Consider the following 20,740-nt stretch of genomic DNA (forward strand, 5'->3'; position numbering starts at 1 on the left):
AAAGCTATTTGTCGGAAATGTGCTAAAATGATAAGCCACGGATTTATGGACAGGGATTATGTTGTCAGTGCTTCAACCTTAAGTCCATTTTTAAGTCCAAATTTCAGTCCTTTAGGAAAAGAGAGTACGAGGAGGAAGAGACTATTATAATAAAAATGCTGACATTGCTAACCATGGCGGTGTGAATTCGCTGCTATAATAAGATCTCAGCTAGCAGCCTAATTCCAAAGAGGTGATGTTATCCAGTAATAATGTAATCAGTTTGTTGGCTGTAACATAGGAAACTGGGAATTGGTCTATTTTATTGCTATTTTTGGCCAAAATAATAATGAAAAAAAAAAATCTATAGGATGCCAGGATCAAGGCAGGAGAGCTACCTTTGCTGTTTAAAATAATAAAACAGAGTTCTTCCTGAGGATTTTTCACTTCAATGCAGTTTTACAAAAGCATATTTAAAAAAGGGACAGCTAGTAAGAATGCAAGCTTTCAAGCTAGGGATTGGAGGATGGAAAGGCCCAAGGGTGGAACATTGTTAAAAGTTTTCAGAGAGGTCCCGAAAGCACAATGTTCACTTTACAAAATAGAAGTTTTCTCCTGGGTAATTGCTGAATGAGTTCGCATTGATTTGCAGCTGCAGATTTAAAGAAAAAGAAGGAAAGAAAAGAAACGAAAAAGACAAATGCCCTGTTAGTAATTTAGAATGATGCTGCAACCATTAAGAAAATTGCATCAGATATATGAAAAATTGGAAATGACTGCTTAAGCTTTTGAGTTTATATATTCAATATTCTCCAGCCTTCGCATCTTTCTCTTCATAATTGTTTTTAAGGAATGAATATTCTGACAATTTTCTAGGCAACTTGCTCTCAAAATAGAAGTAGCAGCATAAGTGAATTAACTTCTAAGTTGTATATATCAGGGAAACGTTATCGGTGAAATTGTCCATAGAAAGTTAGTCAGTGATGTTAGTAAGGTCAGAATTTTACCCAAAATGAAGATAGTATTGCTGCAGAAAATTACAAGGATACAGACGGATCATATTATCTCCCTGTAGTTCAGGTTTGGATTTTGCTCTTGCTCTTGATGACGTTCCTTACGTTCAGTCTGATCCAAAATTCACCGAGATCAATGGGACTCTTTGGGTTGGACTCATGAATTCTTTGAAGGATAAAGTCTTAAGTTTCTTCATGTTGCTAGGAAGCCCAGCAGTATCAAGATCAAGATATGTGAAAGTATATGAAGACCATTAAAGCAAAGTAATGTGTATAGCCAAATCATAACTGTCCATTTCAACAGAGCGCCTTGTAAATAACAGAACCCTACAAGAATACTTGGGTGTGTCTGAGTCAACTCGTTCTGGAAATCCTATGATATGCAGCTGCAGAAACTACACAAATTCTTGAAAAATAGTCAATAAAACCTGAAAGGACCCTAAGGGCTTTTATTCAAATTTGCTGAAATTTCTTGAAAATCATGTTTCCTGAGTTATATACGAGCTCTGTTCTGCTTATAAATATATCACATGTTGTCCAGTAACTCTTGAAAAGTAGGCTAAAACTACTGCCGTGACTACCTTGTTCATCTGATTGTCTTAAGGCAACATTAACCCGCTTTTTAGACTTGTCATTTAACAAAGCATTATTATAACTATTACAAACATTTGTGAATGCGTGTACTCTGGGCTGTGGAAAATCAGGGGCTGGCATTTGCTGTCAGGCTTCCATCCAAAACCATGAGAGTTAATTTGCACTATATGGCCACTGGCACTATGGAGTGACAAATTGGAAAAGGTATTTTGAGAAATGTGGATGGTTCCAGAGTTGCCCTTAAACTCTTGCTTGAAGCTAGAAAACAGATGTGATATAATGATAGTTGTTTTGTTTTTATTGTGGAAGACAATACCAGCTTGTGATTACTGATTGGATGTGAGACAAAACTTTATGGCTGCATGAACTGGATGTAGCATGTCTGCAGTTGTACAGGATGCTAGCGGAAGCACTGCATATTAGTTCTGTGAAAAGATTCTCATAAATACAAAAATGAGAGGGCACTGAAAAATTGGTTGAGGAAATTCATGCATGGATATGGAGTATGGTAGTCTGGATACTGGCTGCCACACAGGAAATTCCCAAACCACTAACTGATGGAAATTTTAAGACCTTATCAGATTGCTCCAAACAATGTCTTTTCACATTTTTTTCATAAGTGTTCGCTTCTGGCCACCACAGAGATTACATTAGCCCAGTATAGATATTTTTGCTTCCTTGGTGCATTGTTCTTGAAGTCCTGTCTCCTTCTTCATCATTAGTCACATTACTTAGCTTTTTAATTTTGATACAAAATGTCAGCTTTATTATTGAGAAATTGAGCATGACAGTGCAGAGGTGTGTATGTAGAAGCAAAATAAGACAGTGAAAGAAGAAAAAGGAAAGGAGACGGTGTTTGGAGAGCAGAGAAAGAAACTAGGAAATGTGAAGCTTGCAATGGAGTGATTGGTGATGGAATGAGACAGGAAGAGACCGGACCGTTGGCCATGCAGCAAACAGTCTTCAGAGACTGTGCTTTGATTGAACTACTTCTTACTTAACGTGCCCTGCATTTCTCAGTGGGAAGGCAAATTGCAATCTATGTGCAACAGGAAAAGACTGAAAAGGTAAGGAGAGAATGAAAAAGCAAGAGGCAATTTCTTCATTTATTTCCTATTTCTAAAGTCTGTCTAGCCCACACATTGGGTAGGGTACACTTTGAGAGAACTTTGGGCAAAACTAAGCTGGAGCTAGAACAAAGTTGGAAAGAAATTCTAGTGAGTTTAAAGACGGCAAAGAAAAAATATCTGACCCTCCCTCCTCCCCCTGCGAAGGTACTTAATGTCCAGCAAAATCATCTACCCCTAGGCAAATGCCTGACAAGTCCCTGGTATGTGTATCTACTCTGAAATCAGAGTTCAGGGTATATATATGTAACTGCAACTCATACTTTGTCTTTCTGATAATATGTTGACCTAGAACTTTCACATTGTCATCTTTTTCTACTTTCTTTTTCACTCATTTTTTTGTTCTTTGCTTTTGGGATAGCAAATCCCTCATGCAGTGTGGTCCAGGTTATACTGGATGTCTCATGCAGGGCAGTATCTTATTCCGTGCATGACTGATTCATGTTGCAAAAGCAGGGTGAGTAATGGGTGCTGGAATTTAGCTCTATATTGCATTTTGCATCTGGGATTTCTGTAATAGGTTCATGAAGTTCACAGACTACCGCTAGTAATTTTTCTATTTTTCTACCTCCCATTCCTGCTCTTTTTCCATTTCTCCAGAGTTTTTCTGCGGTCCTGGAGGACTTGCAACTTTGCAAAATGATACAGAATTATATCAAAATGCTCCAAGCACTGTATAAACACATACAGTTCATTTGTGATGCAAAGAGATAAAGACCAGGGTTTGACTGGGCACAATCCCTTATGCTTGTAGGACTGCGGGTCAGCGTTGCACCATTACTAGCAGCAAGGTTGCAGTGGCTGCAGGTCTTAGCCATGCACCATGTGTGCGTAGAGAAGTAGTGCTGGCCTACTCACATTGCAAGTGGGATGCTTTAGGTGGTAACCTGCAATAATACCCTTGGGGTGCACCAGGACAGAAAACCTGCTTTCCATGTACCAGTGATGCTCTCAAGTGCGTGTCATAGGACTCCAAGTACAAGGGCAAATTTGCAGTTAAAAAGAAGGTCTCCAATGCACTAAATTGCTTATGTATTGCTCACAGTGAGAAATAGTCCTGGTCCAGATAAAACTTTGCTCCAACTTCACTTGGGCTTGTGCTGTGATTTACTGCAAGTCCACACAGTTCACGTCAGACTCTGGGCTGTGGGTTTTCTTACTGATGATTCTGCAGCCTCCCAGGGTCCGTGGGGCCTGGGGAGAGCTAGTGTACAAGGGTGTGTTTGTTCAGGGATCTCTCTTCAGTGCAAAGAGGTGGCGACAGAAGTTGCTGTTAATTGTTGCCGTATGGTTAAAGGTTGGGGATTGCTGCGCAAGCAAGTCTCCTCTGCTCTATTCCAGTTCAAAGTCAAGCCATCTAGATGAAACTGGGGAAAAGTGCTAATACAGCTAGTGTTTGGTCTCAAAAGAAGAGAGGGAGAGACAAGGAGGAAGGTTAGTATCTGAGTCTGTATGTGGGAATGGTAAGTCTGTTGGCTTAAGCCCCGAGTTCAGGCCCAGAGGGCACATGCAGTATAGATAATGCTGAGTCCAGTCTTGTGTCCTACTAGCCAGATCACAGCCAGTTGTGAAAAAGGGTCTGATGCTTTCCAGGATAAGTTGGCCACTTAGTTTGTCTTTATAACTGGTCAATGAAGCTCAAACAATGCTCTCCTAGAAATTCTCTTTGTATGAAAATTGCCTTATTCCTATGTGTCTGTCTGTATTTGGATGTGAATTGTAGGACCTTGGGGATATACGTAGAGTTCAGTTAAATTTTGACACAGGAGCAACTGCGTTACTTTCCTATTCATTTTCCTAATCTGTAAACAAGCTTTTGTGCAAGATTCTTGGCACTAAAAGTCTGTTTGAAATTGAGTTGTGGAAGTGCAAGAGTTCATAACCCTTCTGTTGCAGCAGCTCAGTCAGTGCTATCTGAATACTGAGTGTCTGCCTTAGGGACGAGCGGTGAGGTCTTTCTTATCTACTTGGGCAGAGCCCTGGAAGAGAGCAGCATTGCTGCCAGCTACATGACAAAGGACACAGCTGGTGCAAACAACATCCTCCTCTTACCTCTGCCAGGAAGAATTAAGGAGCTGCTTTGTTATCCAAACACCTTCCCAGGCTGAGCTTCAGACTCTTTAACCTGAGAATGGATTCAGCAGCATGTATTTATTAGTGCTCTGCAGCTCACTAGGTTCCACTTTTGACAGCAATAGAAGAGTTTTCCATTGCAAGCCTATTTCTTGTTTATTTAATATGCATGAATCACTGCTGCTGGCTTAATATGTTAACAGTTATTTAAAGAATGGTCTGGTAAATACTTTAGTTCATGTATGGATTATAAAGTATCTTATAATATATTGTTTGGTCACTCAGTTTAGGTTAAGATTTCATTAATATGCTTTTCCTAAATAACAAACAGCTCCTGCAGGGCTTGTTACCCATGTGAGGACCATGTGGTGTAAGTGGTTATAAATACACCAGTAAAAAACATTCCAGAGAATTATAAATCACTATAATATGCAACTTCAGTGGGTTGATGAATAGTGTCTTTATTAACTTATTAACCACTTATCAAAATTATTTGTCTTGTATTTAGACTTAATTTTATGTTCAGTGTAAATTTTATATAAAGCCTGACTTTGTTTTATTTTGCCAGACGTATTTATTTCTGTGTCAAAACTCAGTCTCCTTTGCAAAAAGGAGAAGAATCAAAAAGGCATGATAATCAGCCTAAACTCATCCAAAGCACTTTAAAAATAGCCAGCCCACCTACTGCACTGGGAGATTATATAGTGCAGCGTACAGAAGCACAGTGTGGAGTAACTAAGGAACCATGCAATATGCAAGCTTTTCAAAATGTACTTGAAGCAGTGGCTCTCTAATCAGTACCAGGTTTGCTCCTGCTAGATCATCTGCCTCTCGGATCCCCACTGCCTTACTGCTTGGTGCCCAGGTTGTTTCATTCCGTTTTCCATGAGAAATGGCCTTGCCTGGATTTTTGTTTCCAAATCAATGGTTTATAGTGGAGAGAGCTGTGGCAGAAGGTGGTCGAAAAGAGAGAGACGGCGTTGTTCAGTCACTGGTGCAGTGGGCGGTGGTGCACCGGCGTTGTCACTGGGGCTGTTACGCAGATGGCCTGTGTAAACTTGAGTAAAAATCTAGCAGATAGGTCTGCAAAAGGATGTAGGCACACAACTGTCCTGTGTGGGCCTTGCTAGGCTCCACAAAACCATGCCCAGCTGTCATCTCACTTTGTAAGTGTCTCGGCTCTGCCAGGGAGCGCGTTACTAACTGCCTGCAGGTTCTGGTAGGGGTCTTGGGTAGGACCTTTCCTGGCCAGTCTGCCCAGCAGAGCCCCATACAAAACTGTCGGACTGTTTGGGCCTCTGCTCACACAGGGATACTATTTGTTGATGGATCCTATGATTATCATGGTGACATGATTTATACATACACTAATTAAATCAAATTGGTCTAATTTACAGAGACCATTTTTATGGTTTGTTTTTTTTTTTTTTTTTCCTTGCTGTTCCCTCCACCAAGCTTATCCTTTTGTTATAAACTCCCACTTGTCTGTTCTTCTAGCTGGCTGTTATCAACATGTTACCTTTAATTGGCACACATGGCTGGCCAGTTTACCTAATTTCCCAATAAACAGTCTATTGGTGAAAGAGCTTTTGGGATGTGAACAGCACACATTGCAAAAGACGCTCTAGGAGGAAGAGTAGTACGTATGTGGGTTACCACTCTATGGCTTAGGTCAGGTGGTCACATCACTGTATCTGAGGGGAGTTTTGTACCAAAATAAACTTTGAAGTTGATTTAAACAAAGGGGGTTTTCCCATGATAGACCAAACAGAATGTACTAGGCAGGGAAATGAGGAAATCCAGTCTCATGGTTTTCAGTATCAACGATTTTGAAAGGGTTAACCACCTGCCTGTAACCCCATCTTATTAATGTAATGCATCCTGGCATTTCCTTTGCATATCTTTATTACGGAATTTGATGAAACAGCTTTTGTTTGTTCACACTTGTCTCTCTTAAAATTTGTGTATCATCAGTAAATGTTATTTTTTCTGCAACAGCTTGCACTTTCTTCTCTATGCAGACAGAAGTCAAGTCATCCTATTGCTTTAGATTATAATTTTCAGCTTGATTAAAAAAGTAAATATGTAGACTTTTACTGCTCCTGACAACAAAGATTGTAACCAGTATACATGCTGAGAGTTGTTAATTTATCTCTCTGTAGAAGTTGGTAACTACAGGAATGGAGGGGTTTGCATGGACTTACAACATGGTATTAGGCCCTTAATACAATTTGAATGTGTTTTGTGGACGTAGGAAAAAGCAATTGATAGTGTGAGTCCAAGTTAAAACATGGAGTGGCCTTCATTGTTTCCAAAGGAAATTCTCTACTTCTTTACAATGTTTCAAAGACTTTTGGTGCCCCATTGATAGCAAATAAGTTCATGGGATGGGGGTTTTGTAGACAGTGTCCACTTCAGGTTATTTAAAGCTTTTTATTTAGCTGAGAGATGGAGTTCCCTAAGTGGTAGGTAGGATTTGAAAAGACCTCAATGTGCATGGAGAGAGAGGAACCTGCTGTAGCTCTTTTGGGTCCTGAGCTGCCAAACATATAAAAATAGATAAGCGCGTCCCACTGACTGCAGGGGAATTTCAAATTAAGCTCTTTCAGAAGTTTTTGCAGACTTGGGATTTTAAGCTGTTTCTGTGTTAGGCTACAGTGTAGAAGAGAATATGGGCTCATACAGTGACCTTCCTCAAGTCAATGTGGAAAATCAGATATATTTGGTTACTATTATAAATTGAAGTTTAGACAAGTTTTTTGTAGTAACAGAGTACAAGAAAAATTCTAAATTTAGAGATAAGGTAATAATTAATCCCGTTGTGGTACAGGGAAATAGCCACTGCATTTTTTTCCTACCAGCATTTGTTTCCTACTAACTGAATCATGTTTAGGAGCGACCTGTTGTATTTTTTCCAACATGTCTTTTAAGGGTGGCAGAGAGAAAGCCTTGCAGGGAGGTTGTTATGCAATTTTTGCTGTATATCTTCCTCCATGTAAGCCTTAATTCCACTCTGATTTTTTTGTGTTTTTGTTTAAATCCTTGAAAAGATGTCATTCTCTCACTGAATGTGTTTTACCTCCTAAACACAAGCTGTAAATACATACACAGATAATATTATGTGATTCTTCAAGTCAGCTGCTTGCAGTTCGCATGTGTTCTATCCTAGGCAACTTTAGAAATTTATTATCAAGCCTCATAAGATCAGACATAAAAGCTCCTTGACTGGTCTTTGCCATGGAAATTGCAAGTTCTAACATGTGAGTGTATATGTAAAAGAAAAATCCCAGAGGTAACAGACAAGTAGAATTTTGCAGGGTTGTTATAGACAGGGACATCTGTTTTTTATTGCAGTTAATGATTCCTAATATTATGTGCCATTTTGTGTTATGTAACCATTTATTATTAATCTGCATCTCCTATTACAAATCAGTTTTCAATGCTCCCCCTGCCCCAATCATATCTTGAGATAGTATGTGGGTATATATTTATGCCTTCTAAAATATAGCTAAAGGTGTTCTTCTATATTAAGAATTTTTTAAGTACTTGGAGATGGATTCTGCATTCTCCATGAAGTAACTGTTGTCCTAATCATTACCAGGAATTGAACCTGGAACTACCAGAGCTAGAGGATAACTTGACAATTTGAGCTCAAAAAGGCTAAATCTTCTGGCTAACAGTTGTAGGAGAGTCATGCCTTTTGTGGCTCTGGCAGAAGTTACTAGTTGGAGAGGGAATTCTGCTTGTGCAACTCAAAATTGCCAGTGAAATCCAAGGGAATTTGGGGCTTTGCATGGAATGCAAAACAGGGCTCTTCCAGGAGCTTCCCAGTAAGCATGAAAGGTTTTGTGTGTGTGCGCGCGCGCGCATGTGTGTGATGGATAGTGAGAAAACCTAACATCTGACATCGTTCTGGGCTAAGTGCATTCTTCAGTTTTCCATTAGTGGTGGTGAGGCCATCAGTGAATCCTTTCAGGAGTAACCAATTGGCATTTCCTAAACCCTTGTCTGTGTATCATGTAAAGCTCAGTGTTACCACTCTAAAGACCGACCTTGAAAAGTTAAATGCCATTGGAATTTAGTAATGGAGGCCACAGTGTAAACTGTGGTTAAGTTGAGCTGAGGCCTGCTTTAGAGAAAGAACCTGTAATTGATTAAACCCTGCCTCTAGCTAGATAAAAATGAGTTTGAAGTAGATTAATATAAAAACAGTTAAAAGCTTCCTCGTTGTTGTCAGATTTCAAAATGAAACTTGTCAAGAGTTTGGCAGAAAGAGCTCAAAGGCAGATCTGATTCTAAACTGAGAAAAACAAACCCAAAGGAGCAAACAGCAGTATGGACCTTCTCATGTTGGGTTGATTTAAATGAATTTTCTCAGGGAAGGCTGTGACTTTATAGCCTTCATTTTCACTTGCCAAGCCATTTTTCTCCAGACTACAGTCCTTCATGAATTGTGTCTTATAGCTTTGTATAGCACAGAAATTTCTTCTGTACTGCTTGGCCTATCTTCTCATGGCCTTCATGAATCTTCTCTGACATTTACTGTGTGTAATTATTATGAGAACATAAACCAAGGGCAAAACTCAAAAGATAGTCTTGGATTCAGTAAGAAACTGTCTGAGAGAGAATTGAAATGGAGACAGCACAGCCTAATAGCTAGAATGATGTCAGACTTTGCTGGAATCTGCTTCCATTTGCAACTTTGGATGGCACTTGACCTCTTTGTGCCACATAAACAGTTTGGCCTACTGCAGGCACAGTTTGGTGGCAAGGTGTTAGAACTTTCTGTTACTGATTCGGACATAAATTCTGTAGTCCCACCAATGAGTGAAAAGTGAGGCTCATAGATCAACTCCAACAAATGCTACCAAAGTGTTTATCAAAAACCAATGTTGATTTTACTTAGTGTCACACTGTAAAGTCATTTTAGAACATGTTTGGGCTTTGACACCATTTCTTAATATTTTTTTCCCATATCCTTTTGTATATACAACTAGGTCACGTTAGTGACCACAGGCATGAGTCTCCATTCCATTGCACTGGTTTTATGCCAGAGTAACCCCACTGGTTTCCACAGTATAAAAGACTGATGAAATGTGGTGAAAAATTGATCCCATACGTATTCCAATCTCTGAGTGACTTAATATTTAGTGCTAAAACATTTTCAGCCTTTAAAAACAACACTTCTATCAGTCATGTTACGGATTTAAAGTTTGCTGTCTCACGACTTCTCAGAACTGCAGCAAATGCTGGGAAGCAAGCTTGTTGTTAATCGTGGCAAATCATGGGATATTTGATCCTTAAGTTTGACAGTCCTGTAGGAGGGGCAACTAGTGCTCTTGTATATTGACCTCAGTGTCAAAACATGTACCTTTTCCCCTTAGTCTCTATTTTAGGGTAAAATAATAGAATAATTTCTGTAGATGTAGGCTATTTGTTCCTTTTAAATGGCAGTAGTTTGAAATCTGTGTCAGACTTGTGATGTTATGGACTAAGAGATAAGTTAATAGAGACCTTGAGAAAGTAAACAAAGCAGAAGTTAGATGCAAGATGTTTCATGGGTCTGTAGATTGTTCCATGTCTACAGAAACAAAACTTAAGTCTGTTGTTTCAACAACATACCTATTGTAAATATGTATGTTTCTTTTCTTACATACATATATACATAGTTCCTCTTATTGGCTACTAACTAACCTACTGCTCTATTTGCAATATGAGGGAAGCATTGTGGTATCTTTAAATTTCTGAAGCTAACAAGTAGATAGCAATAGGAGCTATCTTATTATTCTCAATTATCATAAGCTAATACTCCTGACAACAAACTTGGGATAACCGAGACAGACTATAGTCTCAAAGGACGGATCATTGAGGAGGTACGGGTTTGTAAAAGGGATGTGTAAAAAGTGGCCTGTTATCTTTTGAGACTTTGTTGCACCGCAGATTTCCTGCATGACTTTTAGATTAGTTAATATGGTTCCCTTCTGAATCTGTAAACTGGGCATAGCAGCGCATCCTTACATTAAAAGGAGTGATATGCTTAGATAGTGATCTGTGGTGGATTTTGTGGTTGGGAGAGATTTCTCATAAGACTCAAGCATAAGCTTGGTCTGAAACAGTTGGGTAAATAGTACTAGTAGTTAATTAATTATTAGTTAATTAGTTCAGTTAATTAGTAACTGGTAGAGTAACAGCTGTTGCTCCTGCTTGTTGTGTAAGACAGTTGTGACCCTTAGTCTCATGTGGTGCTCCTAATGGCACTGCAGCAGAGCAGCAAAGTAATGGTGCTGCAAGTCAATTATTGCCTCTTTTCTTACATATATATATTCTATTGCTGCAGGTTAATGAGGTACTATGTCAGGTTCCTTCCAACTTGAGATATTCTATGATTCTATAGGTGAAATGTGGTAGGTATGTATACATTTAGGTTGTGGCATATTTAAGGCAATGAAACTTGGTTTAGCCTGTTACAAAAAAGATTATACTAAACCACGTTGTCTTGTGCTAGTTAAGGGTTGAGAATGTACAAAGGCAGCTTGGTTCAGCTGACATGTGGTAGCTTGTTAAGCCTTGGTAATTTGATCTGAGCTCATATAAAGGTTTAGATAAGAAATTGCAGTTGTTCCTTCTGGAATCAACATCTCTGATTACATGAAAACAAGTCTGGCAATATAAAGGTCTCAAGAAGATTTATACTGGTTAACAATATTCCTTCCTTCTTTTCTCCCTTCCACTTTTTACTAATTTAAACTGGCTGAAGAACAGAATTTCTGGTTCATGGGAAATCTTGTTTTCTTTAATGTTTTGTGTGGGGTTTTGATCCAAATTGATCTGGGAAATAAAACCAAAATTTTCTGCCAACCAGAAATTTTGAGATAATTTCATTCTGGAAACAACAAACATTTTATTTCTGAAATAAATCTGCTCCCTGGTTCCTGCAGCTTCTCAGTGAAAATGGCATTTGACAGGTGACTGACTATCAGCTCCGTAGAGCAGTTGTGGGGCTACATGGGATTGGTGGTGCTTTGGCAGCCCTGCTCTGTGGGCTGCCTGGAAGTCTGTTGCAGGGCTTCCAAGCTCTTAGTTGGCATTTACTGGTAGGTGTTTGGAAAGTCTGGAAAGGCTGGAAATTACTGGGGTTTCCATATTTTCTGTACCCTTAGGGGGAAGTCACTCATTTTAAGGTCACGGTTTCCAGGGCTTCCAGCTTAGTGGTTGAAACCGTGGAAGCTGGGTGTTTTCCCACTTTGGGACACTCCGTTGAGCAGGTCTTCCTCCTGATTCCTCACTAAACTCATCTTTCTTTCAAGGGAGCCATTTCACACCTTGTTCTCCAGCATCAGGGTGGCATTCTGTGCTGTAGGATGCAGAAAGAAGGGCCTCCTGTCTGAATATTTCATCTGTCTCCTCTCACTGGAGATGTACCTACCTTGCTTTCAGCTTGCTCGCTGGGGTATGGGTAGCAATCCAGCTGTGGAAGCGTGGAATTTAGTGTGGGCTAATTCTTGTATGCAGTTTACCGAGCTTCTTTGGGTGCGTCCTGCGTGGCTGCTAGACCACAATGGAAACTACCCACGCAGCTTCAAACAGCTAATGAAGCAGCCTTGCACCCACCACACCCAGCGTCTGGAAGATTCTGGCCCATCTTGCAGAGTAACACTATGCAGAGTTACAGCATCTGGCTTTGGCAAGTCTGCAGGCACAGACAGTCTTTGAAACAAAACCAAAACCATGCATCCTCACCACTGTTTCTTCCCTTATTTACATGACTAAATGCTGCAATGCACACATGTGGGTAAGAGCAGGAAGAATGTACCCCACCAGGGATTGCAAAGGAACTGTAGTGGCTCAGCACCCTGCAGGATGTGCTGCTTGAGCTGATCCACAGCTTTTTCTAGCCACGCCAAGGGTTTCACACATCTTAAGCAGAGTTGGCGCTTGTAGTGTGAAAGCTACCTAAGAGGTGTCAGATTTGGCCTTTAAAATTGAAGGAGTTTTATCAGACATTTTTACAGGCAGATTGCAAGTGCACCTATCCTTAAACCCTGAATATCCATACATTTCACCAGAGATGCAACTCCTTTCCTTGTCTCCTTCATACATGAGTGATACGGATCTCCCGTGATTGACATGCAGGCACAGAAAAAATAGATTTCTTGCAATCTTGCTTATGTTGCTACAAATATACTCCTCATGCTGAGGAACCAAGCACCTTCAACTCCTTTTATTGCCCCCATGACTTGCACTTCACAGGTCTTCATCTATGGATGTCTAGAGATGGCAGGAGATGATAGCAAATATTTTAGATCAAAGATGATAGAAAAAAGCAAGAATTGTTTTCAGTCTTTGTTGGCATACCAAGTCTTTTCTCTGTTTCAAACACTTTTGCAGAAAGGCTTACCCTGGGAGTGTTAACACTGAATGCAGCTGATCTTTCATGGTTTAAGTGAATGGTTCTGCCTTGATGCATTGTGTTCTCCTTGTGCAAGTACCTGCGCCTGTGAACGGATTTGAGCCCATAAAGACTGTTTGGGCTCTTCAGTTCATCTTTGAAGATGTCTGCCAACCTTAGACTTCCACAGCAGGAATCTTGCATAAGACCACATGTGCAAGAAAATCATCCATGTAACATTTAAAACCCATTGTTTCTTCCATTAGTTAAGAGGAAACACAGACTAGTTTCTTACTGAATGTGTTTTTTATGGCCTTCTCAGAGCTTTGATGATCTTGTGGGAGTACAATCAGAAATTATTAAAAGGAAATCCAAGCTACTCAAAGCTAAACACATCAGTTATCTTGCTAAGGGGAAAAATGTATGTGAATGGATCAGTAGAATTAAATTACTGCAAGACGTCATAACCTTCTGTAGTGATTGCATATAGGGAACCTGATAATCTTAGCTGTCTCTGTCATAAGGGAGTAGAAAGAGATTTTTATGCATACATTTCATTACTAAATGAAACAGTGCTCTAGGCACAAAGTGGAGCAAGACAGTGTGTGTAAACACATACATACATACTCATGTATGCACACATACATTCTTTTGGTACATACATATTTCCTTCCAGATGCAGTTAGAGTCCTGGCTGCTGTGAGGGTTTGGCAGCTTTCTTGTGCAGTGTGGGTGTTTATCATTCTGCTGTGATTGTTCATGTTGTGATGAGTTTCCTCTTGGGTGCAATTTTCAGGCACATGTTCCTGTCAACCAAGGTCAATGCTGAGGCAGAGAAGCAGTGCACAGGTGGTATGTCAGAGTTAGCCTCTTTCTTTTGGCTGCAGACAGTGGCACTTCTTAATTTAACTTATGATTAAACCATTGCCCTGATACAATACCAAAAATATTAAAGTCTTTCTGCCTGGATTTCAGAGAAATGGTTCTTTAAATAAACAAGGGAAAAAGTGAGTGAATGCATAAAAATAGACTCTCAGGACCTGACCAAAAGCTTGTTGAAGTCAATGGAAAGACTCCTTGGATTTCAGCAGGCTCTGCTTCAAGCCCTTAATGCATGCTCCGGTGTCTGTAACCCCAGGTGGGAGTAGCTTTTTGTTAGGTAGGATGTAGCTTCTTCCTTTACCCTTACAAGGTATAGTGCTGGTGGCAGTGGAGAAAGCTCAGGGTGATGAGAGACTTCATGGCACAGAATGATTTTTTCTGCTTGGGTGGCAACTGGGTTCTCAACAAAAAAGCCCTAAGGGGAGAAATGCATCAGGGTCATTACAACTGTCATTTGGCAGTTACTAACATGTATTCTTGAAAGAAACTGTTAACACAATTTACTGTTTCTTGGCAAACAGCAAGGGCAAGCAGGCAATGTTTTGGAGCCAGAACTGGACTGAAAGCTTTAGAAATCCTCTCTAGGATCAGCTGATCAAAAAATATGGGAAAATGAGCACGATTAACCCTCCTACCTGCAGAAATCCATGTTTGTCCACTCTCAAACATATACTGTGTTTCTGTCAAACTTCAGATATGTAGTAGAGATTATGGAAAGTTACACCAGATTTTTACCTGTCCTTGAATGACAGTGATAACCTGTGATGAGGTAATACTTTAAGATCAACGATGTTGATATTAATTGACTTGGAAGGAATTTATTCAGCCATTTAGACTGTATAATGGTTTTGATTCCACTAAGAGTGGATAAAAGCCAGATTTCAGCCTTGTTGGTCATATTTTTCCTGTTAGAGCAGCACCTCCTGTCCAGAGTAAAGGAAGAGTTGCTTATTCCTCCCAAGACCTTGATGTTTCTCTGTTTGTCCTGTTTAGCCTGGAACAAACAAGCCAGAACTTGCCTCTCACTGTGTATAAATTGCCAGTGTTCATGACCTGTGAGAAATTCAAGGCCTGAGAAGGGACACCAGCCCCCAGGGTCTATCACAACTCGGGATTCACTGGGACTCCATTTGGCAGTACTGCTGCTGTGTCGTGGCTGCATCAACCCTTTTAGAAGGGCTGTTAGTAAAGTAATAATGGTAGCCCGGAGTACAAAATCAGCAATAAAAGCTGAAAAATGAACAAACGCTGTATGTGGTGGCAGGAATAATTACAACGTTCCACTGAAGCTGGACAGAGAAGGATATATAAAAGGTGGGCTGGAATCTAACTCAGCGTGTTTTCCCATCGCTGCCTTGGTTCACTTGGGCAGTTTAACTGTTATTCTGTATCACGAGGTTACATAAACTAAATGTTACTTAAATGCTTGACTTCAGCAAGTTCAGTATAATCCAGTCCAGCCAATACAGTGAGCAACCTCCCTGGAAGCTTATAGAACAGTTTTCTTATTGTTCTGAGACACTTGCTGTGTTGAGACTAAGTTGGTACTTTTTAATGTACTTTTGAATTTGTTTGGAGCATTTGACTGTGCCAAGGCCTGCAAAACTGGAGGAAATGTAATTCAGTAATTGTACAGTATAGAATTTCTTGTATGTGCTGTGAACGTTGGCACAGATGGAAACTGGATTAGGTGAACCATGCTGATCTCTCATAGCATTTTGTATGTTTCTTTCTTGCACACATAAAGGAAAATATCCTGAACTGATTTACTTGATGTCATTCTGGCACAAATCCACTTTAGTCAATGATGTTAAATTACTAAGCCATGATACTGATACGGCTGCGTTTTACTACCTGCTTCATGCAAATCATGAATAGTATAGAGAGCACTAGCTACGTGATTTTAGTTTCGGATGCAGGATGTGTGATGCAATCCACTACAGGGTTTATGCACATATGCACTGAGCATAGTTTTGAGCTACTGTACTTTGAAATCTGTGCCAGACATCTATGCAGCCAGACAGTAAACAAAGAAAATGATACCTTAGGCCAGGAACCTTCAACAGCACAGAGGGCTTACTTCAGAGACTGCAAACGGGAAGTGTAGCATGTGTTAAGTCACAAAGGTTAGTAGGCCAACCAAGAGCAGTACTGTGCCTGTGAGCAACACGTATGGGATCTGAAGTCAGTGGGAGTTTTGCCACTGATTTCAAAAGGAGTAGGACTGACCCAAGTGTTTCTACAGCAGTTTCATTTTATTGGCATCAACGAAATTGCTTCAGATTTGGTCAAGTATGCAAAAGGTGAATTCGATCTGCTGTCAAAGGAGGTTGTGAAATTTTATATTTATTGCTTCATTCAAAAAACATTTTCTTCCGACTATCAAATGCTTCAGGAACATTTTGCCTTAATCTATGTAAAAGTGCTCTTAAATTAAACCCACATTCTGGTGCCATTGAACATAGATTCCACTGCATGATAAAGTATTGTAATAGCAATGAATATTAACTTCAGACTCTTCCAGATCCCAAAATGGGACTCTAAATTACAAAGTTTTGATATATGTGGCTTACATGTTCCTGGAAATTCTGTGAAATTAATCAAAAGATTGAAGAAAACACTGTTTGGTGTTTTGTCCCCCCCCCCCCCCGCCAAAGCCAAATGTAAAGTTAAAAGCTAAGCTTGAAAAAATCTGGTCTGGCTGCACAATTCATTGTAGACTTCAAGGAGGCTTGAAGAACTATTTCACATTCGTCGGTTGCAAGTGAATATAGCAATGAAGAAAAAAAAAATCTGGAACTGGGAAATCAAGCATAAAATATGTTCATAGAAAACAAGGCTGCTGAAGTATGATAATAGTTCTGATTTTGGTTTGTTGTTTTTTGTGTGGAGATTTTATGCTTAGTTAGTTTTCAGGTGATTAATTTATTTTTGGTCCACTTGTAATAATGATTATTATGACATGAGTAGAGTAATACAGTGGCTAGCTAATGATACTGTCTTCAGAACCACCAAAATCAAGTTGTGATGCCTGATGGGAAATGTAGTTTCAGATCTTTTCTCCCCATCATAATGAAAAACACTCATAGTGTCAAAAGTTGTTTTCCTTATATGCCAAACAGTACAATGGAGAAATTTGGCGAGTGTTTAGAGCTCTTGGCTTCTTTCTTTGGGCTATCTGTACACTGGCTCTATGACTGCAGGAAAACTAATGTTCTTAAGGAGGTAGAGGAGAGAATGAGTAGCAGAAGACACTGAATTGCAGAGCAGTCAGATAGGAGGAAAAGCACAAAATGGGATTTCTCCCAGTGGATAATGTCCATAGTCCAGAGGCCTCAGTCTCTGAACATCCTCCAATATCTAAGGAGACTGACAGGAAGACTGATGAAAGGTTTGTGCCAGTGATATGCTGTCTGGGAAAATGAAAAGTATTACTAAGAATTGGTCCTTGGGTTTCAATGGCAGTTTTGCAGAAAGAAAGCCCAAACCTGTAACTGACTGAAGATTAGTCACACTGATATTGTCCTACCTTCTTCTCTTTTCTCCCTGTATAATATCATTGCCTGAAAAGTAAAGAAAATAATATTCATGGTTCTATCTGCCTGCTTCACTTGATAGGAGTGTGCTGTAGTTGAAAGACTGGTGCAGTACTGTGCCCAGAGGAACCAACTCTACAATCTATTCTTGAGCTGCCAGCTCTAATATAGAAAAGGAAAAGGTTTTTTGGGTTTTTTTGGTGGTCCCCCCATATGAAAGGAATTTTCTGAACAGATTTTTGTGTTTGAGATTCTGCATTTTCCTCAGGGTTTGTCCAAGGGGTCGCACATCCTCAGCCTTCAGCAGTAAATAGCTGGATGAGACATGTTAAATCCAAGAACTGGATTTGTCAGAACTGTAGAAGATCATAACATGTTCAGGACCAGAGAGGTGTCTAACCTTCCCAAGATTTTGTCAGCTGCATGGGGGCAACTGACCCTGATTATGTGAAGAAGAGACAGTCACTTCAAGAGCTAGATTTGCTCCCTCCCCTGCAAACTAATGGTCAAAATTCTTTTGCTGTATTGAGAGCAGAGTTAGTCCTGAATCTGCAGCTTCCCTGCACTTTATATACATTGAGTTATATATTGGTCATATGTATGGGCTGTAAAAGGATGAAAAAGGTTCTTTAATGAAAGTACAAATAACAGAAAATTATGGGATTACTGACTCTTTACAGGAGGCCTATTTAGCTAATACTAACAAAGCTTTTTTCCCATTTTAACTAACGGGTTTAAGTTTGTTTTAGTTGCTTTCATTATAATTCACTCTGGCTCTTTTTCAACCCTTGCCCTTTGCCTTTGTGATCTCTGTTTTTCTTCCATCTGTAGTTTCCTTTCCTATGTTTCTCTCAAGCTGATTCCTTCCATCCACTACAAAAATGGGTACTCAAATTAATTGTTGATTGAAATCCTGGCTCCCTGGGTGTTTCCCTCCACTGCCTTTAGTAGTGTCAGAATTCAAGATACATTTGTTTTTCTTTCTTGCCATTACACAAATACTGCTCCCCAGTAGGACTTTGAAGTTCGTATTGTATTCATTAATAAGATTTTAAATCTTTTCAAGACGGTCCCTCCTAGCCCTTCTCCACCAGCAGGATGTGTAGCCTATTGCATATGAATTGGTTCCGGGAGTGGGGCCAGGGAGCATGGGAGTAGGGCTGGGCCAGGAAGTGGGAATAGCTGCTTCCCTAAGCGCAGGAGAAGGGATTTCTGGGTCCTAGCTTGTGAGGGTTGAGGAGGGAAGAAGTGTGGCCATCTGCGCTGAGCATGGGTGGATCGTCTTCTCAAAGAGCTGCTAGCAGTAATGGCAGTGGGGTCTGCTAGGACCCTAGGACGTTCACAATTTGTGAACCAGCTGTGATTTCAAAAGTTAGTTTGACCGAACTGGGATGAACTGTCTCCAGCACGGTTTTGGCTACCCACAACCTCTGTTGGCTTAGTACTGTATTTCTGATGCCAATGCATTGCCTAATGATGTCAGCGGGTGTTTTGGGTTTGTAAGGAATGAAGGAATGGGATCTCTGAAAAACAGAATCTGTATGTAGAAATGTCCTAAACCAGAAAGATGTTTTGCAGAAACTTGCATTAAACATTTTGCCAAGAAAACTGAGTTTCTTCCAGTCCCTTGGCTATTGTTTTTATGAATTATTCTTGCAGGTAGCTCACATTCTTCCAGGCTGTCTTTAGATGCTTTTGTGAAATGCTTCTGAGGGGAAATAACTCAGGAGAATCTTTCTGACCAAGACAGCATTCACCAATTGCCTGGATACCACTGAAGTTTGCAAGACTTCAGAAACTCAAGTACTTTTCTGAATTATGCCTTGTCAGATCAGCATAGCTATTCCAGTGGATCTCTTGTGGAGATGATAATGTCTCAAGTGTGAAAGATTTTAGCTTTACTTGATTTTTGTCCTAGAATTTAACAGTATGCTATTGTGTCGATGCAGGCCTTTGCTAGGCTTGAGGCTTTCATCAGTTGAGTGAAGTCACCACACTTACTTCTTCTGAGGGTATTTCCTGCCATAGCCAGTAGTAATGCTGCCTTTAACATTTCTTCTCATTCTTGTCAATTCTTTTGGAGTAGTCTTCCTTCCTTTTTTCTTGTTTTTGCTCAATGGCACGTAAGGTCCAAGACAGGAGTGGAATTCTTTGTAGTAGATGTGTCACACATGGTATGAAGCAATGCCTTTGTCAATGCATCTGTAATGGGCTCTTTGGTGGGGCTCACAATCCACAAGTGTTTTCTATGCCCTCGTGCAAAGAACTGATTATAGTTTGATCCAGACAATAAGTACTCCTGGGCAGGTCCCAGTTGTCTGGAAGTTAGCAAATGCAACGTCCATCTACAAGAAGGGCTGGAAGGAGGATCTGGGAACTACAGGCCTATCAGTATGACTGCGGTGCCATCACGTGGCACATACAGGCAACCAGGTGATCAGGCCCAGTCAGCATGGGTTTATGAAGGGCAGGTCCTGCTTGGCTAACATGATCGCTTTCTATGACAAGGTGACCTGCTTAATGGATGAGGGAAAGGCTGTGGATGTCGTCTACTTGGACTTTAGTAAAGCCTTTGACAATATTTCCCAAAGCATTCTACTTGGGGATACTGGCTCCTCATGGCTTGGACGGGTGTACGCTTCGCTGGGTGAACAACTGGCTGGATGGCTGGGCTCAAAGAGTTGTGAATAGAGTTAAATCCAGTTGGTGACTGGTCACAAGTGGTGTTCCCCAAGGCTCAGTACTGGTGCCAGTTCTCTTTAATATCTTTATCAATGGTCTGGACAAGGGGATTGAGTGCGCCCTCAGTAAGTTTGAAGATGACACCAAGTTGGGCAGGAGTGTTGATCTGCTTGAGGGTAGGAAGGCTCTGCAGAGGGATCTGGACAGGCTGGATTGATGGGCCTAGGCCAACTATATGATGTTCAACAAGGTTCAGGGCTGGCTCCTGCACTGGGGTCACAACCACCCCATGCAATGCTACAGGCTTGGGGGAGAGTGTCTGGAAAGCTGCCTGGCGGAAAAGAACCTGGGGGTATTGGTTGACTGCCAGCTGAATATGAGCTGGCAGTGTGCCCAGGTGGCCAAGAAGGCCAACAGCATACTGGCTTGTATCAGGAATAGTGTGGCCAGCAGGACTAGGGAAGT

The 20,740-nt window shown here is 40.5% G+C and overlaps 1 long non-coding RNA gene across 1 annotated transcript in view; it reads left to right on the forward strand.

The window, feature by feature from the left end:
* The window catches only part of LOC142601987 (uncharacterized), a 415,639-nt gene that overhangs the window by 86,113 nt on the left and 308,786 nt on the right, over positions 1-20,740 (forward strand). The gene's annotated exons all lie outside the window — the stretch shown is intronic.

Source organism: Balearica regulorum, chromosome 5 (assembly GCF_011004875.1).
Source record: "Balearica regulorum gibbericeps isolate bBalReg1 chromosome 5, bBalReg1.pri, whole genome shotgun sequence".
Classification (NCBI taxonomy): Eukaryota; Metazoa; Chordata; class Aves; order Gruiformes; family Gruidae; genus Balearica; species Balearica regulorum.